This window comes from Salvia splendens, chromosome 9 (assembly GCF_004379255.2).
Source record: "Salvia splendens isolate huo1 chromosome 9, SspV2, whole genome shotgun sequence".
Taxonomy (NCBI): domain Eukaryota; kingdom Viridiplantae; phylum Streptophyta; class Magnoliopsida; order Lamiales; family Lamiaceae; genus Salvia; species Salvia splendens.
The window spans coordinates 28,273,282-28,299,465 of record NC_056040.1 but is presented as its reverse complement, the minus strand read 5'-3'; the positions used below and the strand labels follow the sequence as shown (position 1 = coordinate 28,299,465).

General features: G+C 35.3%; 4 long non-coding RNA genes across 19 annotated transcripts; all 4 read left to right on the top strand.

Moving 5' to 3' along the window:
* The first annotated feature begins 8,378 nt into the window (after positions 1–8,378).
* LOC121747708 lies at positions 8,379–8,776 on the top strand. The gene is made up of 3 exons (XR_006039315.1): positions 8,379–8,399; positions 8,484–8,623; positions 8,716–8,776. It is a non-coding gene; the product is annotated as an uncharacterized LOC121747708 (long non-coding RNA).
* Positions 8,777–9,216: 440 nt separating this feature from the next.
* On the top strand, positions 9,217–10,458 carry LOC121747711. Its single transcript, XR_006039318.1, has 3 exons — positions 9,217–9,644; positions 10,276–10,331; positions 10,418–10,458. It is a non-coding gene; the product is annotated as an uncharacterized LOC121747711 (long non-coding RNA).
* Positions 10,454–18,888, top strand: LOC121747694. Of its 16 annotated transcripts, XR_006039291.1 has the most exons (10): positions 10,454–10,557; positions 10,656–10,765; positions 10,875–10,902; positions 10,985–11,509; positions 12,540–12,636; positions 12,748–13,178; positions 16,268–16,345; positions 16,439–17,483; positions 17,869–18,273; positions 18,742–18,888. It is a non-coding gene; the product is annotated as an uncharacterized LOC121747694 (long non-coding RNA). The 16 variants fall into 16 exon arrangements; XR_006039287.1 differs by lacking the exons at positions 10,454–10,557; positions 10,656–10,765; positions 10,875–10,902; ... (1 more) ...; positions 12,540–12,636; positions 12,748–13,178 and adding exons at positions 13,206–13,905; positions 14,622–14,861; positions 14,951–15,035; positions 15,299–15,391; positions 15,499–15,561; XR_006039292.1 differs by lacking the exons at positions 10,454–10,557; positions 10,656–10,765; positions 10,875–10,902; ... (1 more) ...; positions 12,540–12,636; positions 12,748–13,178 and adding exons at positions 13,205–13,905; positions 14,622–14,861; positions 14,951–15,035 and having other exon boundaries at positions 15,299–16,345; positions 16,439–17,309; positions 17,414–17,483.
* A 2,636-nt stretch (positions 18,889–21,524) lies between these two features.
* LOC121747707 lies at positions 21,525–25,262 on the top strand. Its single transcript, XR_006039314.1, has 3 exons — positions 21,525–22,220; positions 22,325–22,380; positions 22,463–25,262. It is a non-coding gene; the product is annotated as an uncharacterized LOC121747707 (long non-coding RNA).
* The last annotated feature ends 922 nt before the right edge of the window (positions 25,263–26,184 follow it).

Here is a 26,184-nt window from a genome sequence, read left to right as displayed (position 1 = left end):
GATATAATTGGGGGCTGATTGCACTTCAAAATCTCCAATAAAACTGTCTCAAACCAAGGCTGTTGCACATCGACATATTTTATACCTTTTTTACATATTCTTAAAAAAATGATCAAATTCATACAAAACCACTCTCTAAAACCATGTAAATCCAAGTATGTCAACTCCCCCAAACTTACATAATTACTAGTCCTCGAGCAAAGAGAAAAAGAACTAAAAGAAGACTTGGATTTAAAGGGGTTTAGACATCATCATTGTTTCAAAGGGTATGCAATTAAAGAGCATATCAACATACAAATTCTATCAAGTCAAGTTGTCGAGTGCACTTCTACTACTAACTCGTATATCACCTTGGATTCATGCTCTCTCAAGATACGTGTATGTGTATCTCACTCTCAAAAGTGTATGTGTATGAAAATAATACTCTCAAATCAAACAAAAGTGAATAGTTTACCATATGCTTGCTCAACATCTCACCTCTCCTCTACTATGTTATGTTGTGACAATAAATCAAGGATCCGAAAGGTCTTTTCTTATGGTTGTAATGTGGCTCTTTGGACGGTAGGGAATATTAAGGCTAAAGTGGCTGAAAAGTATAAGAAGCACAAGTACCCACATATTAGAATTCCAACAAAAGATCATTTCCCAAACAAATCTCAGATAAGTAAGACTTTGTCGAACTTCATCCTCCCATCCGATCCCCACTTATTTAGAAACTAACCAATAACTTTTCTAGACTTCGTCTAGCTTATACCTCCAAAAATTTTCTTTATTTTTTTCTCTAGTCTTCATCTATCTTATACCTCCATTTTTTTTAACAATCTCACCACATCTTAAGGATATCTTTTCTTACTATATTTTTCCAGCTCTCATTTTTTCATAATTTATTACATGTAGAGTCTAGGATTCCCAACCCAATTGATTAGCTTGTTAAATATAAAGACTTAAGGCTAAAAATTGGCTAACAAAAGGTTATGAGTATGGTTAGTGTTTGGATAAAGATATGGCTAACAAAAATGGCCTAACGTCATCTCCTCTTCCTAAAATCACTTGTAAACTTAAGAAGACCAAGAGCAAGTTCTAGAAACATATAGCACGATTGATAATACATCACACATGAAAAGATTAAGGCATAATTCTCACTCGGGTAATAGCATGAATCAAGGCAAACAAGAAATTCATTACTTATGCACCTATCACTCGGGTGGTCATTTTCGATCCCTTTCTGACTCTCCAGCGCTGAATCTGAGACACACGGTCGGGTGAATTTACAGGGTAATAATTCACCCGGCCGCGTGAGATTTCTGGACAGTGTAGTGTTCATAAAACTGCTATAACTTCTTCTACGGAACTTCGATTGGGGCGTTTAAGATACCCACGTGAAGCTCTTTTGAAGACGAAGAGAATGATATGCATTGGGGGTTGATTGGACTTCAAAATCACTAGTAAAATTGTCTCAAACCAAGGATGCTGCACATCAACATATTTTTTTACCTTTTTCTACACATTCTTAACAAAATGGTCAACATACCAACATAATAGAGAAGTAGATATAAACACGCCTAATAATAGATGAAATATGATCAAATTCTTACAAAACCACCCTTTAAAACCATGTAAAATCCAAGTATGTCAGCTCACAACAACACCTTCAGAACAATATGCAAACGAATAACGACGTGGTGCATAAGCTACAGGACGCCCAACATGGACAAAAGGCGGCCATGGATATGTTTGCAAAACAGCTTTCTCATATAGCTACTTCCTTAAGTGAGATGCGTGGGAATGAAGGAAGAATCCCAGCTACAGTCAAGCCACCGAACAGGACAAACATCAACCAAATCACCTTGAGATTAGGACGAGAGTACAAGGGACCGACAATGAAGATTAATGAAGGAGTACCTACTGTGGTAAGCGAGGAATGAGATTACCTAGTCTAGCAGAATGAAGATACTGAAACAGGGGAAGCGGAAACCGGGGATGGCATCTAGATCGATGACTTGAGGAAGCCACTACCCCAGATGGCGGAACCGTTCCCCCTAAGTCCATGAACTAAAGTGGAGAGTGAAAAAATAAGGAAGGAAATTGAAGAGTCTTCCAAGGGAAATTCCAGCAACACGGTCAAGCAAGTTAAACCATTCCCTTATCGAGGGGAGGTCACGAAGAAGAAAAAGATCCCGTGGATTTCATGGAAATTTTTGGCAAACTGGAGATCAACCCACCATTCCTACAAGCTCTGAAATTACCTCTTTTCTGCGAGTTCATCAAGGAATTTTTGCTGGGAAGACCAAATCCGGTGGGAAGATAGTGATCAGAGAGAGTGTTTTAGCGTTAATCCAAAAGAGAAGGATGTCATCAAAGCGGACCGACCCAGGCATGTTTACCTTGCCTATTTCAATTGGAGATGTGAAAGTTGAGCATGCATGTGTGATCTAGGTACGTCTATCAATGTGTTGCCGCTTTCAATTTACCTTGCTCTGGCCGCCGTTCTCAAACCAACAACACTCATCCATCTTCTCCCTCTCTCTCGACCAATTCCTTCCATCTCTTTTGTGCCCATCACCCGTAGCAAAATGTCTAGGTAAGGAAGTCTAGAATTTTGTTCATCTGTTGAATTTCCTTTGTATTTAAAGTTGGTTCCATTGCTAAAGCAAATGAAAAGATACTTTTCTTTAATTTGTTGGGTTAATTAATTGATTTTCAGAGAAAAACCGTGAAGTTATTTTTTCCATGGTATAGTTTAGATCAATTTGTTCATCATTTTGGGGTTTGTGTTTTAAAAGGATTGATTACGTTTTTGCTTAGATTACATGGTTGAGGTCAGTGTGGCTGATGGCTGCTGAATCCATAGTAGCATCACCTAATTTAGTATTGTTACATTGTGCATTTAGAGTTGATTTTGAGAAGAAGAAAGGTTGAGTTTGACCAATGAACACAACAAGATCCCCTCTTCTACTTGAAATTACTAAAATAAGGGGAGCATCTTTATCTAGATGAGTAGGGCTGTACCTAGTAGTGTTGCCTTGAGCATTTTCTCTGTGTTGGATAAAGTCCGTACAATTTTGAGAAGTAAATGATTTTGTGCACTAATTTGTTAATCCTTGTTTGAATGAGTGTGGCTAGTGGCTAAATTTTCCTAGTTTCTTTCTCAGCTCTCAGAGTGTGATCTGTTCGATTAGAAAATGGTTAAAAAATGGTATGTGCTTCTCCTTGGTGAAATCTGATTTTTTTCACCATCTTTCTGCATCGATAGATGTTTAGGCTAATCTGATCAAATTCTGGAATGCTTAATTGCATAGCTAGTGAAATAACCACACCCGCCGGTGAATATGAATTACAAGACCTATTAATACACCAGTCAGTGAAAAGGTTGGGAAAATGAATTTATGCTGCTTCTAAACAAGACCAAGTGCATTTCTTATATTTCCGTCTTTTACTCTCTCTTTGATCTGTTTCTGGAAGAAAATTTAATTAAGGCTTTCTTGTGACTTTTGTTTCACTGGTAGGTTTCATGATTTAGTTTAAATAAATTTGGAAGCCTTTATCAAGATTAAAGAAATACATTGGCCATGCATGTTTCCGTGTCATGTAATCATTGATGCATATCATGTCTGAAAAACATACGCACTTTTAACCAACTGGATGATGAAGTTCCTTCCAGTGTATACTAAGTAGTCCGAAATGGTAAGGCCACATGATTTACAGTGTGGAGAGTTACAATGGTCTCTTGATATTTTCTCTGTGCTAAATGTGGATTTTGTTGATGTTTTTTCGGTTGAGTGGGATTTACTTATTAGAGCAATAATACTAGCAAATAACTGATAAAAATTTGTTCAAAGTGTTGTGTTAATTTAGTCCATTGTGTATGGATTTGGAATTCATATTGTTTGGATTTTGTCCTTGTTGCATTGTAACTTTGTTTACATGCAGTCCAAACGATTGATGGGGAAATAGATAGACAAATTTCTGTTTGGAGAAAGCACAGAGCAGTGTTGTGCCACTTTTTCTTATGCTAGCCTTTATGCGCAAGGTCAAATGAGCTCTTTGTGCTAAGCCAGGCCACTTATCACATTCACAACGAGTTTATGAGGTGATTCTTTGACAAATTCTAGGACATCTAGTTGATTCACGTGGCCAGATATATAGTGTCTAGTTCATCTTTGTGATCTTTATTTGTATCTCATTTAATTTTGTCATTTTATTTGCAATATTTCTGTTTTCTAGGCCAGAATCGGTCCACCCACCCAGAGCTCAAATGCATTTCCACTTCTCCCCCCGCTTAGTCAGGAGGTGGATTTTCCAGGATATTTGCATCTCTACTTCTGACCAAATAAGTGGTAGCATTTACTCATCTGGCCTTGTTAGCATTGGAATTGGTGCTATGCCCCAGACACTGGAAATTGGCCCGGACGATATAGAACCTGTTGGATACCAGATTCCCATACAAGGTTTGTTTAGTTTATGGTTTCTTTTGATTTTCATATCATTTATTAATTATTAGTTGTTGTTTTCCTATGAGTAAACCCTGCGAGCAACAAAAACAAAAAGTAATCAAATTAGTAAAATTATGGTAATCGTTTTCAGTTCCTTCATCTCACATTTCAATTGGTGATGGTCCACAAACTCCGAAAAGGACATCATTCCTTCAGTCTCTCATGCTTTGACCAGCTACTGATGGAACCTTCCAGTTACGCAAAAGTGAGTACATTCTGTTACATATCAGCCATTATTTGCTTGTGCACTTTTTTACCTGTGCATTTTATTCATGTAGGAACCTGGAAATGCTGCACATCCTACTAATGCAGCTCAGTCTTCCGAGCATCCTGGGACAAAAGCCACTTATAACCTTTGGTGATGCATTAGATATGTGCCATACCATCTCAGAGAAGGTATATACACTACGTGCCATAACTCTTTAAATGTCAGTTTCTTAAATCTAGTGCCCAAAAAATTGCCTCGCTTATGGTTGGACGGAGGGAGTACAAAATTACAAACTATAGTTATAGGTTTATTTTACTATTATCTAAGTTGGTACCCTCCAATATGTTGATGTCAACTTATTATATGGTGGATTGAGCCTAAAACTTTTAGAATGCTCACTTTTCCAACTCTTGATATGATCATGCGTTTTACCTAGACTTCAATTGAAGAATCCACATCAACATGGTATGAATGTTAGATAATGAGCTAATTACTTGTCTAAAGCTGCATTAGTTTGCATCATGGGCATTAGATTCCTATGTAGGTGAATTACTACTTATATAACTGGTTGCAAAGAACTGAGCTTAAGCAGATTGTTCTTGCTTTACTCAAAGTACGCACTAATTCTCCAATGATGCATTTTATAATTTCATATGCTGGTCTTGGTTTAGATGTGGGAATGATGTCAATCCTACATTGTATGTAAAATTAATGTTCAAAATGTATTTATTATTTTGTTAAGATTTATATGTTTTTCCTTGTTATTAGAATGAGTTGTTTGGATGATAAAACCTCATTTTCATATATTTCTACATGTGTGTGCCTGCATTAGATAATGAAGCACTAGTATGAATAGCAGCTGCCGAAAATGTTACAAATTCTGTTGGATTCTTTATCTAGAACTTGCTGTCCAACATATTAGGTTGTATTTAAGTTGATACTTTTGAATATGCACTTACTTGTTACTTATGTTGTACTTCATTTATCAGCTGATTTATATAATTGAATTTGTTTGTTTTGTATTTGTTGTGTAGGAGTTGAGGAGGAGCTAACTTCTAAAGGGGTTATTAGTGTAGACTTCATTTTTCTCAAGGGTTGATCTGCAAACTTAGTTGTTGCTTACTAACTTCTGGAGTCCTAGGTTTCCCATGCTTCAAATAAGTGATAACAGTGTTCTTTGTTGTCCGATTTCTTGAGCTAAGGAGAGAGAACTATTCCGGTTTTGAAAAATTAATTGAAAAAGTCATAGGGCCGATCGACTGAATGAGAGCTTTATGAGTTGCAATCTTGTTGATATTGGTGCATAAAAATGATTTAGGTAATAGGAATAAAAGCCTCATATCCAAATTATCCCATGCCTGACCCTGCATAAACCCCTAGTGAGCCAGTTTGAGCCCAAAAGCCTAATTTCTTTGTTGAAAATTTTGAAGTCACTATATTAGCTTACCTATTATATCCATTTGTTGGCCTATATTTTCTTCCCTAGTCACCAAAATTAAAGTGCTAGCACATCCTTGGGAGGGTATTATGGTGGCAAGATAAAGATGGAAGTTTTGGATCATTCATTAGGTGATATTCATTTGTACTGAGATACAAAGTGAGTGAAAAGCTGTCACTTCAAACAAAAATAGAATAAAAAGGCAGCCTTTCGTGTGTAAAAAAAAGCCAAGGCTAGGAAAAAAAAGAAAAAAGGCAGCCTTTCATGAGTAAAAAAAAAGCCAAGGCTAGAAAAAAAATATATAAAAAGCAGCCTTTCATGTGTAAAAAAAAGCCAAGGCTAGAAAAAAAATAAATAAAAAGGCAGCCTTTCTTGAGTAAAAAAACCCAAGGCTAGGAAAAAAAAATAAATAAAAGGCAGCCTTCTTGAGTAAAAAAAAGCCAAGGCTAGAAAAAATAAAATAAATAAAAAGGCAGCCTTCTTGAGTTAAAAAAAAAGCCAAGGCTCGAAAAAAAATATCGAGCGAAAAATAGAAATGATAAAAGAATGCTCAAAAGAATAAGTTGACTTGGTTAGATGGTCACTTGGTTAGATGGTCGAAAAATCTCATGTTTGGGGTGTTGAGCTGTGAGAAATTTGTACGCATTGACTGAGATGTGAAAGATGTTGTGATGGATGTGCTAGTATTTTAAGAATGGTGGTAAGCTACTTAACCATATATTATCCCACCTTTACCAAAAGCCCCATTACATCCCAATGAATTAGACCTTTTCATTTATGCATCATATTGACATGTGAGTGATGAATTTTGCTTGAATTTGGGAGAAAGATCTTATGTGCTTAAAATAAAGAATAGCCGGAAGAACTTCTCTTTAGGAATTAGTAACGATGGTTTGAAACTCCCAAGACACAACTCGAACTTATATTGAAGCATGGGATGCCTAGGTCTTAGGGAATTAGTTCGTGTACAATTCTTGTTCGAAAGTTTTACCCACGAGTGAATTCACGGTCGACCTAATTTCCCTACTGATTTGTTGGCGTGACTTGAAGGAGAGGATTATCTAATATCTTCTGACTGTGCTTTATTGTCTAACTTGCTCGAGGGCTAGCAAGACTTAAGTTATGGGGGTGTTTGATGTGAGTGGGTAATTGTCTAACTTGTTCCTCGGAGTATACAATGGAATGGAGGGTAGCGTATTACTGCTCCAAGTCAGTTTTGACCACTTCGATATTAAGTTGGTCTTGCTGTGTCCAAAATCTGAAGATCACAATACCAGGATGTGTGGTTTGTCATTCTCTTCGTTGTACATACATTTAGATATAATTTTTTGTTTAGTTGTAGGAAGTGGAATGCATACAACAATTTATTATTTTTATTTCCTTGGATTCTTTCTACATGTTCTACTAAACCTGTAACCCTTTTCTTGTCTGTATGTAGGAAAGAATTTCTATTTGAGTCAGATTAAAGAGCTGTGTGCCAATCCTATTGTATTTGAGGCAACTGAGATAATTTCTAGAGCAGTCATTTCAGCTGGTAACTAATGATAATATCCTTTGCATCAATGTCTTGATTTCCATAATAACTATTAAAACAAAAGAAGTGAGGCAATAAAGGCTTGTTTGCATCAACGAAATTAATTGGTTTTAATTAGAAATAACATGTGACCTTGCAGGAATCACAAACAGAGTTGACATCGATGAATGGAATCCATCCACTGATACACATCTTCCTCGATTGATAACCTCTCTGGAAATGTTGTGATACACCCAACATTTTAATTATTATTCCAGCAGTTGTGTTTGTCTACGACAGTTTGATCAACTAGCATGGGACCAAGTTTTCTATAGATTGCAAACTTGAGTTTGCGCGTACTGCTTGCTCATCTAAATTCTGCTGCTGGGCTGCGCTGCAAGCAAAACTCGTTCCTTTGTTGAGAGCTCTACACTACTGTTGATCAAGTTCCAGGGATGTCCACTGTTCTTCAATAACCATGTTCGAGCCTTGTTTCCATTCAATATACATCCAACACATGTTATCCCAGCTAGCCATATTCTTGCCAAGTCGCTTTTCTCAGCTCTCTTACAATCACTGCTCTTGAGGTAGCACTACAACTCCATCGTTTTGTAATCGCAGTTTTCTTAGTGTGAAAAGCAATGGCTCGTTGAACACGATAATCCCTAATTTGAATAATTTTTATGTTTAGGGCAAATAAAATCAAACTCGGGGGAGAAAGCTTTGGTTCTGCTTTCGGATAGAAGTGTTAGTTCATCCGATTTTCCTCCTCTTCACATCTTTTGTTGCAATCTACAAGAACTTTGCACTTACTGTAAATTATCATTACAGGTAGTGACAGTTCCCACAGAAGACCTTCTACCAACCAATCCTCAGATACTTTACTAAGTTGATGATCTTCCACAACTAAGTTATTTGAGCGTTTAGTTCTTCACAATCTTCAATATAGATATTTACAAGATAATTTAAATGTAATTCTCTATTTTTTAGAACCTTTTCATTTTGTTTGTTTTTACTGATTGCCTCTAATCTTAAATCATTTTCTTGTATTTGCTTTGGATAGAGAATGGCAGGCTCTGGATTTTTGTCCGTCAATCCATTTAAAAATGTCTAGCTATATGGGGAGGATAAAGAAAGAAGCTTTTGGACACTGCTCATGCTTATGTTGTAGCTGATGCGGCATACAATGCAATGATAGCAGGTGCTATATAATACCTTAATTACCCAGAGAAATGATTGCCTTGTTAGCATATTGGTTTAGCAAGTTGCTAATTTTCACTTTTCGTTTTGCTATTTTTGATATTTGCTGATAAAGTAAGCCTGGCTATAATTATCAGGTTAGCTGCAGTTTTTGTTATGATATTCTTCCTTACAGCATGCTGTAGTTTTCTTTGTAGTAAATAGTGTTTGCGTGATTAACTTTATTTACCACTATTTGTTTGGTACCTGGTTTGAAGTTTAAGCTGAAAAGGTTAAGAGAGTGGACAGAAGGGGCACAAAATGAGGAAATTGACTGATAAGAAAGGAGGGAGGTGCAAAAAAAAAGAAAAAAAAGAAAGAAAAAAAAGAAAGGAGGTGCAAAAAAGAAAAAGAAAAAAAGTAAGATGGTGATGCATGCAAAAATAGAAGATAAAGCGTTGTTGGTGGAGATGGAATCAAGAACTGTTACAAGGGAGAAAAGGAATTGATATAGGAGAGGAATGAGGCTGACATAGGGGGGAACAAGATGAGGAAGTTGCCTAATATGAAAGAAGGAGATGCAAAAAATAAGAAAGAAAGAAAGAAAGAAGGAGATGCACGCAAAGAAAGAAGATAAAGATCTGTTGGAGAGATGAAATCAACAACCTCATGAACTATTACAAGGGAGAAAAGGAGTTGAAGTAGGAGAGGAATAGGCTGACACAGTTCTGAACATGCAAGGGAAGAAGAGAAAACTGCCCACTCTAGGACATGCTCCAGATCCCATGACGTGCAGAAGCTGACCAACACAAGGTGACCCCCTTTCTTTTCTTTTATTCTTCTTTTTATTAGTTGGTCAGTGTTTTTAGTCTTCTTCCACACTAAGCCCAACTTGCAAGTACGTCCTTAGTGGGAGGAGGTGTTCATTATTGTCTTGCTTTTGTTTGTATTTTTGTGTACATGTTTTAGTAGCAAGTCGGACCTAGTGTACCTTCAAAGATGATTAATTCGTGCTTTTGTTTGATGAGTTCAGTTTTTAACTACATGACTCCAGTTGAGTGATTTAAGAATGATGGAATATTGAGTTTAAGTTGGATGAAAGCTACATTACGTGAAATTTGAGCCTTGATGTAAAACACTCTCTACTTTATTCTGAGTGACTTTATTTTGCATGTATTCTTCATGAGGTATGGTCAATATGCAATAGGCATCGAGGGCAACTAGGATAACCATGTTTGAGCCTTGTTTCCATTCAATGTACATCCAACACATGTTATCCCAGCTAGCCATATTCTTGCCAAGTCTCTTTTCTCAGCCCTCTTACAATCACTGCTCTTGAGGTAGCACTACAACTCCATCGTTTTGTAATCATAGTTTTCTTAGTGTGAAAAGCAATGGCTCGTTGAACACGATAATCCCTAATTTGAATAATTTTTATGTTTAGGGCAAATAAAATCAAACTCAGGGGAGAAAGCTTTGGTTCTAGTTTCGGATTGAAGTGTTAGTTCATCTAATTTTCCACCTCTTCACATCTTTTGTTGCATTCTACAAGAACTTTGCACTTACTGCATTATCATTAAAGGTAGTGACAGTTCCCACACAAGACCTTCTACCAACCAATCCTCGGATACTTGACTATGTTGATGATCTTCCACAACTAAGTTATTTGAGCGAGCCTTTAGTTCTTCACAATCTTCAGTATAGATATTTACAAGATAATTTAAATGTAATTCTCTATTCGACTATTCGAGAACCTTTTCATTTTGTTTGTTTATACTGATTGCCTCTAATCTTAAACAATTTTCTTGTCTTTGCTTTGCATAGAGAATGGCAGGCCCTATATTATTGTCAGTCAATCCATTTAAAATATCCAGCTATATGGGGATGATATAGCAAGTAGCTTGCTGATGCAACATGCAATGCAACGATAGCAGGTACTATATAGTACCTTAAATACCTGGAGAAATGCTTGTCTTTTTAACATATTGGTTCGGCAACTTCCTAATTTTCTCATTCCATTTTGCTAACTTTTGATATTTACAGATGAAGTAAGCCAAGCTATAATTATCAGGTTAGCTGCAGTTTTTGTAATTATATTCTTCCTTTCTCTTTGCTGTAGCTTTGTTTATAATAAATAGTGTTTGTGTGATTAGATTTATTTGCTACCACTTGGTTTGGTACCCTGTTTAAGTTAAAGGTGAAATGGAAAGAGAGTGAATGGAGGGACAAAATTAGGAAGTTGGCTGATAGAAAAGAAAGAGATGCAAGCAAAGAAAGAAGAAGAAGAGCTGTTGGAGAAGATGAAATCAGTAACCTCAAAAACCGTTACAGAGGATAAAAGGGTTGAAATAGGAGAGGAATGAGGCTGACACAGTTTTGGAGATGCAAGGGAAGAAGAGAAATCAAGACAGGCAAATGAGAATGCATACTTGACAAGGGAAAACTAGTGCCTGCATTGTGGAGTACCACTAGCTGACATCACATGATCTCTCATCTACTTATGAGGGCTTGCGATAGAGAATGCAGCTTGATTTTTTGTCTCTAAAAAAAGGCGATGAAGATGGGACTTTCAACAGAGTTAACAACACCCCTGGCAGATATTTTGGGATTCTCTAAATCCTTGGATGAGTGCTTTGATGAAGAACAGAAGTAGGCTTAGGTTGCCCTTAATTTGTTTGGTATGATTGCTTTCATTTCATTATTTATTTTGAATTTTGAGCTCAAATGCTAAATGCTTATTGCCCTTTTAAAATAACCACGGGGTGTGGAAAGGTGTTCAGAATTTGTTGTAAGACGACTAAGATGTATGTTACCCTAAGTTATTGACCTTGCTTCCTCACATGCTAAAATGAGTAAATGGGTATGTTATTTGTTATCATGGTAGGTGAATACTAAAATAATAGGGAGATGCAGGCTTGTCTCCTTAGGGAACCTTAGATTCTATCAGAATTTGTAAAGAAGACTAGAAACATGCCTTCGAGAAGCTTGCTGCCGTTTTGTGACTGGGAACATATCATTTCTTGTAATTGATAATCAAAAGTACATCAAGGTTGTTTCTGATGAAGGTATCTGCATGTTCTAATTCATTTTCCCACCTCTTTTATTAGTCATCGTCTTTTCAAAACTTCGGGTTTTGTTATACTTGGAGGGTCCCCAAAGAGTATGAACTTTGGGTTCGGCACGGGTTTTAATGCATTATTGGTAAAGTAAGAGGGAGATAGATAGAGATTTTTTTAAGCACCTCATTAAAGAGATGAAAGTTTCCAAAATTGAAAGTTCATACTCTTTGGAGACGGACGAAAAAGGAAATAGTGCATACTCTTTAGGACGGAGGAAGTATATTTTTTTAGGAAATAAGTAGTTATACTGAAAGGAAGTTCCCATTGGGGATCTACTATGGGAAACTCATAATTGTACTAGAGGATTTGCTTGCATTTTTATTTCCTCTTAAAGTAAAGTGGCAGAACAGAATAGGGCAGAGCGGTTGTGACAGCATCAACATATCAAATTAGGCCAGACAAGCTTTAAAGTATAGAGACAGATAGGAGAAGAGAATAAGTTGTATATCCAAAGTAAGAGATATTTCCATATGTGTAGGTAGTAGAAAGCTAGGGTTGCACCTAGATACAAAAGATATTCTACAACATCAAGATTAGTTTTATGCATATCAATTGATTTAACAATATAAATTAATTTCCCTATCCACAGCTATTACAAATGCTGCTGGCTTGATTGGCTCTAGTGAGCAAGACCTGATTCTGACAAGATCAGCCCGGAGGTCACCGAATGTCTGACACATGAACAGGTTCATGATTTCAAAGATCAATAATTACTTACATAATGCATATTTTACAACTTGGTTTGATTGCTAAACCATCACACTTATAAAAGGTTGATTTTCCCTCCTCATATTTAGGCAATTGACACAAGAGATGCATTGGCAGTGTTTATTTATGTGAGCATGTTCGACTGGCTTGTGGAGCAGATAAACTTGTCACTTTCCTAGGGGAAAGGTGATATGGGGTGTTCAGTAAGGATCCTTGATATGGATTTGAGTAACTTAAGGTATACCATGATTGATATTTTCCACAATGTATACTATGGTGTGTTTTGTCCCACTTTAAATAATCTTAGTTGGATGGTTGCTTTTTTGCACCTAAAGAATGGCTTTTTAGTTTGAACTGTTTTGCATCAATTATGCTGACGAGCGGCTCCAGCATCATTTCGATCAACATCTCGTCAAACACGAGCAAGAAGTAAGCATCACAAAAGTTATTACAGTTTATTTCCTTCTGTCTTTCCTTCACAAAATAGAGCGTGCAAGGATTACAATTTGTGAATTCATAAGTAAATCTTTCTGCCTTAATTATCTGAATCATTAATGCATTAATCAACTTAATGTTGATTGTTTTGATTTCAAATTGTGCATTAAATATTTTAGCATAACCCTTATGATATATGAATTTTTTATTGGTTCTGATGAAACATATTTACAATCAAAAGAGTATGAGTTGGATGAAATTGACTAGAAAAGGATTTTGAAGACAACCAAGATTTTGTAGGTCCTTTTGAGAAGGTAATCAGGGTCCTTATTTTTATATAGTAGGGTTTTTCTTTATCACGCAGCATTTTGATTGACATAGTTCTATTTATGTCTATGGGTGGGATGGGGAGAAGGCCACTAAAGCCATTTTCTGTTAATCAATAACACATTATCTACTAATTGTTATTTTATTTTTGTCTGACTTTTACTTGCATTTGTTGAATAGATATGTTTTTAGTATCGAACAAATTATGTCTCTTAACTTATGGTGTGCTTGATCAGACATGTATTGGATTCATACTTAACATTTGCTTGTAAACTTAAACATCACTTCAGTACTAACCGTTGGTTTATGGAACACTTTATCTTGGGTTATTTTTGAGCTTTAATTGTACAATGCCAATTTGGCCCACATCTGTAGAGGAGAGACCATCTACAGAATCAGCCCTACCTCAATTCCTTGGAGAGGAAGTTTTCAATCCCCAAGTGTAAAAGCAATGCTCTGCCCTAATTGAAGGGGACGAGCAACCGGTAAGGAAAACAAAAATCCTCCTTTTCCCTTTGAATCTGTGACAGTTACAATTAGTTATATTGAATTCATTTTCCACTTTTAAATGCTTGCTAGCTAGTAGACAACAGAACAAAGCTTTGTCGATGTTAGCTTTTCTTTTCTCTACCAAAGGATGGTTGGGTTCTTTTGTCTCCATGTTGCTAAGATTCTGTTGTGATTGCTCCAATTTGTTAGTTTAGAATTTCTGTAAGTTTGTTGAGAAGATCTATTGAATTTCCATGTTTCTGTATATTTTTATCAGCCTACCTATGATCTACTTGCATTACTCTCTATTTTAAGCACATTAGTTTAGAATTTTGCTAAGTTTCCACTGCATTTTTTACCCCTTTATATAATGTTTACTACATGAGTTCTTTTGGAAGTTTTTAAAGAGTTTGTATGCTCTTAGATTAAGTTGACTGATCTCCATTTTCTAGCCATGTTTGTGAAGTTTCCAGCCCATTGTCTTTCATGCTTCAACTTTTGTTTTATGTCCACAGTTTCCTAAAACATGATTTCCACTCTCTTTTGAATCCAAGTTTATTTAATTAGGTTATATTCAGTCCTTCAGTGTTCTCTTTCAAGCTTTCCAAAAGTAGGATGGAAGTATCGATTTCCCACACTTAGTTAGATTCAGTTTACGCTCTTATTCCTAGTTCTCATATTTAAAATTCTAGTTTCCCACATTATTGTTTAGGTCCACTTTAATCCTTAAGGACGTGGTGGCTTACACCAAACCTCGTGTAAGCAACTTCATTGCTGCTGGGAATATGTAAGGTGCTAAAATATATACCTGTAAGCATTCTTTTTAATGGTCAAGTTGAACCTTGAAAAGATATTATTTTTGTCTATTCTTAGTCATATTTTTCTGACATGGCTTTGCTATTTTGCGCACATCCAATGTTAAATTCTTCAATTATGAGCAATCCTTGAAAAGGTGAGTATGCATTTCAATATCAGTGAGTTTGTTCCCTAGTCTGTATATTTATGATTAACTGGAATTGACATTATTCCATATTTGACCAGTAAAGAATTGTTCAGTTGTTCCAAGGAGAGTGGTCCTACCACATTTTCCATAAGCTCTGCTCTGTTGTCCCTTCTGGTCCCCAAGGTTTGTACTCAGCTTTTCCCCAATTATTTAGTTTTCGAGCTGTATCCAAGAAGAGTGGTCCTATCACATTTTCTGTAAGCGAATAAATTGCATATCCAAAGTAAGAGCGAATCCCATATGTGTAGGAAGTAGAAAGTTAGGGTTGCACCTGGATACAAAAGATATTATACTACATCAAGATTATGTTTATGCTTACCTTTTTATCTAACAATCTAAGTTAATTTCCCTATCTACTGGTGTTACAAATGCTACTTGCTTGACAGCCTTGTAGTAAGCAAGACCTGATGCTTACAATGTTAGCGCAGAAGGTACGAGCGGGAAATGATGAGGTCACCAAATCTCTGACACTTGAACAGGTTCATAATTTCAAAGATCAATATTACTTGCATAATGCTTATTTTCAGGATGTTTGGATTGCTAAACCATCACACTTAATGGTATGTTGATTTTCCCTCATATTTAGGTAATTGACATAAGATACTTCTCAAAATAGCGCCTGCAAGGATTACAATTTGTGAATTCATAAGTAAATTCTTCTGCCTTTATTATCTATATGATTAATAAACTTAATGCTTACTTCTTTCCTTGCAAATTGTGCATCAAATATTTTAGCATAAATATTCTAATATTGGAATTTTGCTATTGGTGCTGGTGAAACATATTTACAATCACAAGAGTATAAGTTATATTGAATAGACTGGAAAAGGGTAGATTTTGAAAACAACCAAGATTGTGTGGGATCTGTGTTCTTATTTTGACTGGCATAGTTCTATTTATGTCTATGTGTGGGATGGGGAGACGGGGCACTAATGTTATTTTCTGTTAATCAATAACCCATTATATCTGACTTTTACCTTAATTTGTTGAATAGATATATTTTAGTATTGAACAAATTGTGTCTCCTTACTCTTATGTTTACAATGGTGTTCTTGATCAGACACCTATTGTATTCATATCTATACTGCCAAAGCTACATATTTAACATATGCTGCTAAACTTCAGCATCACTTCAGTACTAACCGTTGATTTAATGGAGAAACGGGTGGAACATTCAGCATTAAACATCATGCCGGGATGGTTAGTGTACTTGTCATTGTACTTTTGTGGAATATTTGTACACAACCAATAATTTAGCTAAAGCAAGGGAACCTCTAGTAGGTTTGGTATTTTTCAGTTTACAAATAGAATTTTGCTCTCAGCAACTCATTGTTAGTGTTGACATATGGTTTTAGAGTGGGCGCTCTAGGAATCTGAGCAAATAAAATCAAACTCAGGGGGAGAAAGCTTTGGTTCTGTTCTTGGACAGAAGTGTTAGTTCATTTATTTTTTTCATCACTTCACTGGTTTTGTTGTATTCTACAAGAATTTTGCACTTACTGCATTATCACTATTGGTTGTGACAGTTCCCACAGAAGACCTTCTACCAGCCATTCAGAAGATACTTGACGAAGTTGATGATCATGCACAAGCTAAGTTATTTGAACAAGCCTTCAGTTCTTCACAGTCTTCAGCATAGATGTTTACAATTACTTGCATATACCTTAGTTTGTTCTCTTTGTTTGAGGGAAAGCATATTTCCAGTGTGAGGAGGTTTGGTGAGCCGTATTTGTGACACTTTATCTTGGGTTATTTTCAGCTTTAATTGTACAAATACCAACATAATTCTCTGAAACTTGTGTAGCAAATGGAGGAAAATGAATTCACAGGAAAATGGAGTTTGGAAATAACAGAAAAATGCTGCAAAAATGAGCTAAAAGGGAAAAAATGGGAGTGCTAATAGAAGAATGGTTGAATTCTATCGTTGCTTGTTGCTAAGATTCTGTTGTGATTGCTCCAATTAGTTAGTTTAGAATTTCTGAAAGTTTGTTGAGAAGCTCTATTGAATTCCATGTTACTGTATATTTTTCTAGCCTACCTATGATCTACTTGCATCACTCTCTGTTTTAACCACATTAGTTTAGAATTTGCTAAGTTTCATGTGAATGTATTTACCCCTTCATATGATGTTTATTACATACTTCTTTTCGAAGTTGTTAAAATCAATTTCTATGCTCTTAGATTAAGTTGACTGGTCTCTATTTTCTAGCAACTTCATTGCTGCTGGGAATATGTGTGGTGCTAAAATATAGACATGTAAGCATTCTTTTAATGGTCAAATTGAACCTAGAAAAGATATTATTTTTGTCTATTCTTAGTTATATTTTTTTGACATGGCTTTGCCATTTTGCACACATCCAATGTCAAATTCATCAATTATGAGCAGTCCTTCAAAAGGTCAGTATGCTTATCAAAGTCAGTGAGTTTGTTCCCTAGTCTGCATATTTATGATTGACTGGAATTGACATTATTTCATATTTGACCTGTAAAGAATTGTACAGGTTGTTCCATGAAGAGTGGTCCTATCACATTTTCTATAAGCTCTACTTTGTGTCCCTTCTGGTCTCCAAGGTTTGTACTAAGCTTTTCCCCAATTATTTAGTTTTCGACATGTAAATGTACCTTTTTCTCCTACATAAATGAAGATTATGGGAATAGTTCAAATACTTTTGGACGTGGTGATTACTCTGATATACTTTTTTCTATTATTATATCTGTGGCATACAAAAATCTTTTTTATCAGCTTGTATCATATTTACTTAATAGCTGATGGTGTTTCATTGTTAAGAACCTATTTTCTTTAAAACATACCAAAGCATGAATGTAACATATATTGTTGATGATGCATAAGTCACTGCACTTTTCTCTTAATAAAAAAAATCATTTATTGCCTAAAACACATGTATAGCTTTTCTGGAAAATATTATAACCGGAAGCCAATGATTATATTTTTCAGGTAGCCTGAGGTTAAGAAGTGCTTCTGAACGCAACTATCTCAATCCGAGTAAATGTTTTCAGATCCAAAACATTGATAATGAACAAAACCTTCATAATCTTATGGTCAATGACAGGGCTTGAATATGCACTGTATGGTTAGCTACACCCATTTGTTTTTGTCGTACTCGGTCATTATTCAAGCACCCAACCACTTTTGTGTCTGGAGAGGTTTGAATCTTTAGTGAAGAAACTGATATTTTTACTTAGCTTTCTAATCTTTTTTAGCATATTTATTAATTATAGCATATGTTTCCACCCCTTAAGTAGCCTTAGATTCTATAAAGATGACCAGGAACGCCTCAAAATGCTTGCTACAGTTTTGTGGCTGGGAAACAAAAGCACATCGAGGTTTTTCCTGATGAAGGTAAATGCAATTCTTTTTCCCAATCCTTTGTAATTAGTCCTCATCTTTTCAAAACTTCAGTTTTTGTTGTGTATTATATGGGAGATAATTAGTTACATTGAAGGGAAATTCTCGTTGGGGGTCTACTATGGGAAGTTGTAATTGTACTAGAGGATTTGCTAGCATTTCTAATTCTTCTTTTATATAAAGTCGCGTAACAGAATAAGGCAGTGCAGCTGCGACAGCTGCAACATATCAGATTAGGTTAGATAGCGTATTAGGGCAGCGGTGGTGCGACGACATACCAAATTCAAATTAGGAGAAGCGAATAAATTGCATAACCAAAGTAAGACAGATTCCCATATGTGTAGGGGGAGTTGAAAGCTAGGGCAACACCTAGATACAAAAGATATTCTACAACATTAAGATTATGTTTATGCTTACCTTTTTTATTTAACAATCTAAATTAATTCTGTGTTACAAATGCAGCTTGCTTGACGGGAGCGGGATCCGTGCCATTTGAACAAGTTCTTAATTTTTTGTGTGTGCGCGCAGTGTAAATTTTGTGTATGAGTATTTCGTGTGTATAGCTCATGTATATTGTGTATAGTGTGTGGAGTTTGTTTGTCTTATGTATAGTGTGTGTGCAGTGTATGTATTATGTGTATTTTGTACTGCAGCGTGTGTATTTTGTTTGTGTGTGTTGTATGTTTATAAGGTGTGCAGTATATTGTGTGTGTGTGTTTATAAGGTGTGGAATATGTATGTTCTGTATGTGTATTTTGTGTATAGTGTGTCTTTTTTATTATGTTTATAGTGTGTGTAGTACATAGTGGATGTATTTGTGTGTTTTATGTGTAATGTGTTCGGGGTGTGTTTAAATTGTGTATATTTTATGTATAGTGTAGTGTGTGTATAATGTGGAATGTGAGAATTTGTTGTGTGTGTGTGTGAAAAATGTGTTTATTTTTTTTATTAGTGTTTATTTTATGTATGGTTTGTATTGTGCATTGTATATTGTGTATTGTGTATTGTGTATTTTGCATTTTGAATTTTGAATTTTGTATTTTGTATTTTGTATTTTGTATTTTGTATTTTGTATTTTGTGTAGTGTAAGTGTATCTTTTTTTATAGTTGGTGTATTATGCGGATTTTATTTAGTGTTCTATAGTGTGTGTGCATTGTGTATTTTATATAGTAGTGTTTATGTGTGTATACACTGCGTGTATGTCGTGTAAGTTGGTGTATTTGTGTGTTTTATGTGAAATGTAATTTATATGTGGTGTAGTGTGTGTATAATGTGCAATATGTGAATTTGTAGTGTGTGTATAAAGTGTGTGTGTGTGAAATGGTGTTTATTTTTTGTATTGGTGTTTATTTATGTATGGGATGTGTTATGCATCGTGTATTGTGTATTGTGCATTGTGTAGTGTATCTTTTTTATAGTATGTGTATTATGTGGATTTTATGTAGTTTTTTATAGTGTGTGCATTGTGTATTTTGTATAGCACTATTTATGTGTGTGTAAAGTGAGTGTATATTGTGTATAATCGGTGTATTTGTGTGTTTTATGTGTAATGCATCCAGTGTGTGTTTAAAATGTGTGTATATTTTATGTATAGTGTAGTGTGTGTATAATGTGCAATATTTGTATGTAAAGTATGTGTGTAAAATGTGTTTATTTTTTGTATTGGTGTTTATTTTTTGTATGGTATGCATTGTGCATTGTGCATTTTGTATTTTGTGTAGTGTAAGTGTATGCGTGTGTATTATGTGGATTTTATGTAGAGTTCTATAGTGCTTGTGCATTGTGTATTTTGTATAGTAGTGTTTATGTGTGTACAGTGCATGTATATTGGGTATAGTGGGTGTATTTGTGAGTTTTATGTGCAATGCATCCGGCGTGTGTGTTTTATGTAGGGTGTATGCATGATGGGTATTTTTGTGCATAGTATGTGTAAAGTGTGCTAGCACACTGTTTGAACTTTGTGTATATAGTGGGTATCATGTGCAATGTTACATACATAGTGTATGAAGTGTGTATTTTATGCAGTGTGTAGATGTGAAGTGTGGGTATGCGTTTGAAATATATTTATTTTGTGTATAGTGTATGTTTTGTTTAGTGTGTGCAGTGTGAGTATTGTGTGTATTTTTTGTGAATAGTATGTATTTAGTGTGGTGTATGTGGTTATATTTTTTGTATGTGTGTGCAGTGTGTATTTTATGTATGTGTGTTTGTAGTTCATGTATTTTGTGTATAGTGTGTGTTTTGTGTATGCAGTGTGTTTATATTTTTTGTATATAGTATGTGTTTATATTTTTTGTGTAGTGTTGTGTGAATTTGTATTGTGTATGTAAAATGTCATTATTTTTTGTATTGGTGTTTATTTTATGTATGTTGTGCATTGTGTATTTTGTATTTTGTATTGTGTAGTGTATTTTTTTTATAGTATGTGTATTATGTAGATTTTATGTAGTTTTTTAAAGTGTGTATTTCTATGTGTAGAGCATATATATTATGTTTAATGTGTTTGCATGTATCTTGTGCATAGTATGTTTACAGTGTGTATGTATATTGTGTATAATGTTTAAATTGCGTGCATTTTGTGTAGTGTGCAGAGTGGGTAGTTTGTGTTACTATGGTTATTTTGTGTATTTTGTGTTTGTTTTTGTTTTTATTTTGTATATAGTGTATATTGTGTGTATTGTGTGTGACTAATACACGGTTTGTATTTTTGTATTTTATGTACATGTGTGCAATTTATAAGGCATGTAGTATGTATTTTGTTAGTGTTTATAAGGTATGCAGTATGTTTTCTTCATGTGTATGTTTGTTTTGTATAGTGTGTGTAGTGCATTGTCCATATTTTGTGTATTGTGTGCAATTGTATTGTTTTTGTATAGTGTGTGTAGTGCATTGTCCATATTTTGTGTATTGTGTGCAAATGTATTGTATACACTGTGGTGTGTAGTGTTTGAATTGTATGTATTTTGTTTCTATTTAGTGTTTCGCGTGTGAAATATGTATAGTGTGTATACTTTGTGTATAATATGTGGGGTATGTGTAGACTTTATGTAGAGAGTGTGTAGCGTGTGTTGTGCATGTATAGTGTGTGTTTAAAGTATGTTTACTATTTCGGTTGATGTTGATTTGTACTGATGTTGATTTTATGTATAGTGTGTAGTGTGTATTGTGTATTGTGTATTTTGTGTGTTATGTGTAATTTATGTAGTGTTATGTGCAGTGTGTATTGTGTATTTTGTGTATTATGTGCAATTTATGTAGTGTTATGTGTAGTGTATATTGTGTATTTTGTGTATTATGTGTAATTTATACAGTGTTACAGTATGTGTGTGCATTATATGTATTTTGTATAATATTTATGTGTGTACGGTGCGTTTATTCTATGTATAGTGTGTAGTGTGTTTAGCGTTTGTATTTTGTGTAGTGTGTGTGCGTTACAGTGTGTATCTGTGTTTTGTGTATAATTTGTGTATTAGGTGCAATTAATGTATAGTGTGCGTATTTTGTATAGTGTTTATATATATTCACAATGTGTGTATTTTATGTAGTGTGTGTTTTGTGTAGTGTGTCCAATGTGTGTATTTTGTGTAAAATGTGTGTTAATACTTTGCGTATAGTTCGAGTATTATGTACAATATACTCCCTCTGTCCCATTAGAAATGAAACATTTTCCTTTTCGGTCTGTCCCATTAAAAATGAAACGTTTCTAAACATGGAAACAATACTCTCTCTACTTTTTCTTCTCTCTTATTTTACTCTCTCTTCATTAACTCACAAAACAACACTACATAAAATCTCGTGCCGAAAAGCAAATGTTGCATATTGGGACGGAGGGAGTATATATTATGTGTTGAGTGTACGCGCAATGCACACATGTTATCCCAGCTAGCCGTATTCTTGCCAAGTCTCTTTTCTCAGCCCTCTTACAATCACTCCTCTTGAGGTAGCACAACAACTCCATCGTTTTGTAATCACAGTGTTCTTAGTGTGAAAAGCAATGGCTCGTTGAACACGATAATCCCTAATTTGAATAATTTTTATGTTTAGGGAAAATAAAATCAAACTCGGGGGAGAAAGATTTGGTTCTGCTTTCGGATAGAAGTGTTAGTTCATCTGATTTTCCAGCTCTTCACATCTTTTGTTGCATTCTACAAGAACTTTGCACTTACTGCATTATCATTACAGGTAGTGACAGTTCCCACACAAGACCTACCAACCAATCCTCAGATACATGACTAAGTTGATGATCTTCCACAACTAAGTTATTTGATCGAGCCTTTAGTTCTTCACAATCTTAAGTATAGATAGCATAACTAGTCGGCCTTACTACCAAATCTGAGAATGAATGGAACTTTAGATTCAAGTCACATACAAGATGAGCATAATACTCTAACATCGTAAAATAACTATTCAGCAAAATCGGCCTAAAATTGAAACTTAGCTCTTGCCGACGAAGGCGACAACGAGCCAGACATCGATGGGCTGAGCCTGCGCTGAGTACCGAAAGGGGGGGAATGACTTGGGTCGGCGTCGACCGAACGACGTAAATCATTACCGAACGGACGATGCGGCTGTAGAGCCGGCAACAGAGGACGACGCGGCGGAAGAGACTATCGCAGGCGGCTGGATTGGGCCGACGGACTTGGGGAGTATTTTATGCCAGTGCAATTTTTATTCGGCCACTACAAATAAATTCCTTTTGGGCCATGAATTAAATTTAGTTTCGGGCCTGCTTTTAGTTCCTTGGGCCGCCGAATTAAATGTTATTGGGCCGTAGTCTCTCTTATTTGGATTGGACCGTGATAAAAAAAAAAGGAAAAGAAATAGTCACGTTAACACCATGTCAAATAAATGATTAAATTGGACTTATATTTATTTTTAAGCAAAGTAAGTATTTTTAAGTTAATTAAGTATATAAATCCAAGAGGATTTAAATTTGAAAATGGACTTCTGATAATCACGAGCCACTAATTAAAACATCAAATTTGATTTATAGACCCTCCTAATGTCTTGCCAAAATTAAATAATGGATAGCCGCTATTTAATTTCGCGGAAATAATGTTAAGATGTTTATAATTTAACCAGTGCACGAATAATACGGCGAATGCCCAAATAATTAAATCATTTGATTTAATTAATGATTAAAGATTTTATGGATTTAGGAAGAAAGGAAATAAAGATGATCACATGCTTAGGAATGCATACATGCTAGAAATAATTACTTAGGTCTAATTTAAGTATTATTTGTTTATAAAGGGACGTCGTCGCAAGACAAGTAAAAGCAAGTCGAGGAACGCTCGTTTGAGAATTTAAGCACAGGAGGTGGGTTTTTCTTTCAACATGTGATTTTATGTGAAAACGTGAATATATTTTTTTGAATGAGTGTCATGCCACGTTTGTTTTATGATTACCTATCTGTTGGCTATGTCAAACATGTTAAATCGAATTCGGGTCCCAGTATGGCTGCAAACCCTACTCGGACTAGTGTACACATATTGGACTGTGTGCTAGCTTTTGAGTTGGCCGGTCCAGTGACCGTCGTGGAATGTGGCCACATTCCCGGTTCACATAAGATCAGATATGGTATGTTATGCTATGTGACTGTGCAGTCAAGTTTATGAAATGATAAAGGATTTGGTGACACCGGGAATTATTTCAAATAAAATCCCGCGCTCACTTAACTATGGCTGACAACTAAATAAGAACTGTTTTTGGCACTAAGTCCACTGGGTATATCAAATACTCAGTCTAGCATGTTTATTTTTCCAACGTGCAGGTTGATCGTGATCGAAGCGAGAAGGTATTGGGAGAGACTTATAAATAAGTAGCTAGGTAGCTAATTTAATATGTCTCCTTACATATTACTTCGTCTTGGAACCTTCCGCTGCATATGAATGTTGTTTAAGGGAAACTATGTACCCATTATGATACTCAGATTTTGACATAGCCTCGTACCCTCTTGCCTTCGGGTTTAAATATTTCTTTTTATGAAGGTTTATGATTATTGAAGTTATTATAGTTGCGAATATAACTAACTCACTGGCACTAGAGAGTTGTGGTCGTGACAGTTGCTAATATAAGATTGACGACCTTAGTATGTAATCTACTTTGTGCTGCATGGATAATATTTATGTGACTCGTTCTAGTTAAGCATGAACTGTGCTAGGGTGTTGTATTTGAAACTTGTAAAAACCATAACTGTGAAAGCATGTCCATAGAATTCTCTTCTCTCATATGTTTTCCTCATGTGTTAATCTGCAATTGTTTATTTGTTTTCTTTTAAATTGCTTATTTATTGTTTTTCAACATTCAAAACGTCCCTAAATAGTGAAAGAAGCATAGTCTTAGATAGACAGTGACCATATTCCTTGTGTTTCATATCCATGTGCGTACCCTTAGCTATATTATATTTGCCTTGTATACTTACAGGTAGTTGTAGTGCTAAAAAATAGTGCATTAGCTCCTTTTTGACCAGTTGGTGAAGATTGAGGAGATCCTTGGCCCTGTGTAGTTGCATGTGCAACCTAGCCATATTCCAATCTTCTGAACTTCTCTTTTACTTGCTAGTTTTGTTACTGGTTCTTGCATTTACTAACGTGTATGCTTAAGTGTGCAGGGATTTCAGGTGGTGAACAACTTGGAGTCGGAACCAGTTACGGTGTTTGACTAAAGCTAGGGTTTTTTCTTGTATCTACATCTTGTATCTTGTTTCTATCTTTTGTCCTTGGCCGGTTCAATTGTGAGATTGACCATCTCACTATTGCGGTGTAACAAAAGAGCTTTAAGTGTTTAGTGAATCCCATCATTCTGGTTCCTACATTAATTAAATTAACTAGATAAGAGAAGTCTGAGGACTTAGCGGCCAGAAAGGTTGCCCAACGAGAACTCCTTGGCAGCGTGTCATTTGCCTAAGGACCAAGAACTCTCTTACTTTACCAATTTTATCTTAATTCTTGTGTCATTACCCTTTACCCAAATTTTTATGGGACGGTGAGAGTATAATAATCTGAATTGTCTTACTTAATGTGATGGATTAGAAGTAGTGCACTTATACATACACATAGCGTAGTGATAAAATGCAAACTCTATATATTGTACAGACTCCAAACTCTTCAACACAACGTCAACACAATGTCAACACAATGTAAAATTTCAAGATTTTGATGCCAACACAATTTCAATACAATGTTTACACGACGTCAACCGTTGACACTGTGTTGATATTTTCTGTTGATGTTATTTTTCATCCATTGACATTTTCTAACGGTTCAGATCATAGTTTGGAGTTTGTACAATATTTAGAAATTGCGTTTGATTACATCCCTATGATATTGACTATTGTCTGATATATATGTGATATATCCGTTGAGTGTCTTATTCAGACTATCTGTTGCGCACCTAGTGCAGGCCAGAAATGGGTCCGATCGATCTCCACATGGGAGAAACATGTAGTGCATCATGATGCAGGCTTGAGCTTTATGCTCGAGTTCGATCGGTCCACACGCGGTGGAAATAAATGTGTAGCATGGTATGATGGGATTTGCACAACAGAAATTGCAAATTAAATAAATTCACAAAAGAATCTATTTAGGAGATTATGTGAATCGATTCAATTTCATGCTTCAACATGTAAAGACATATTATTGCACAATTAATCGCATAATTTTAATATTAAATTATGATATTGAATCTTACAATTTTGATTCTCCAAAGAATCGAAGTAGCGTGTTACTTCTCCACGTGTAGATCTGGAAGCTTTATTGCAAAACCAAAGATCTTCTAACCTATAACCCAACTCTAGATCTAACTTCCTTGTGGGAGGAATCTATTAGAAATTATAAGGATCTTGAAGGAGAAGACAAGGAAAATCAATTGCACAAACTTTGCAATTTCGAAATCTCCTATTA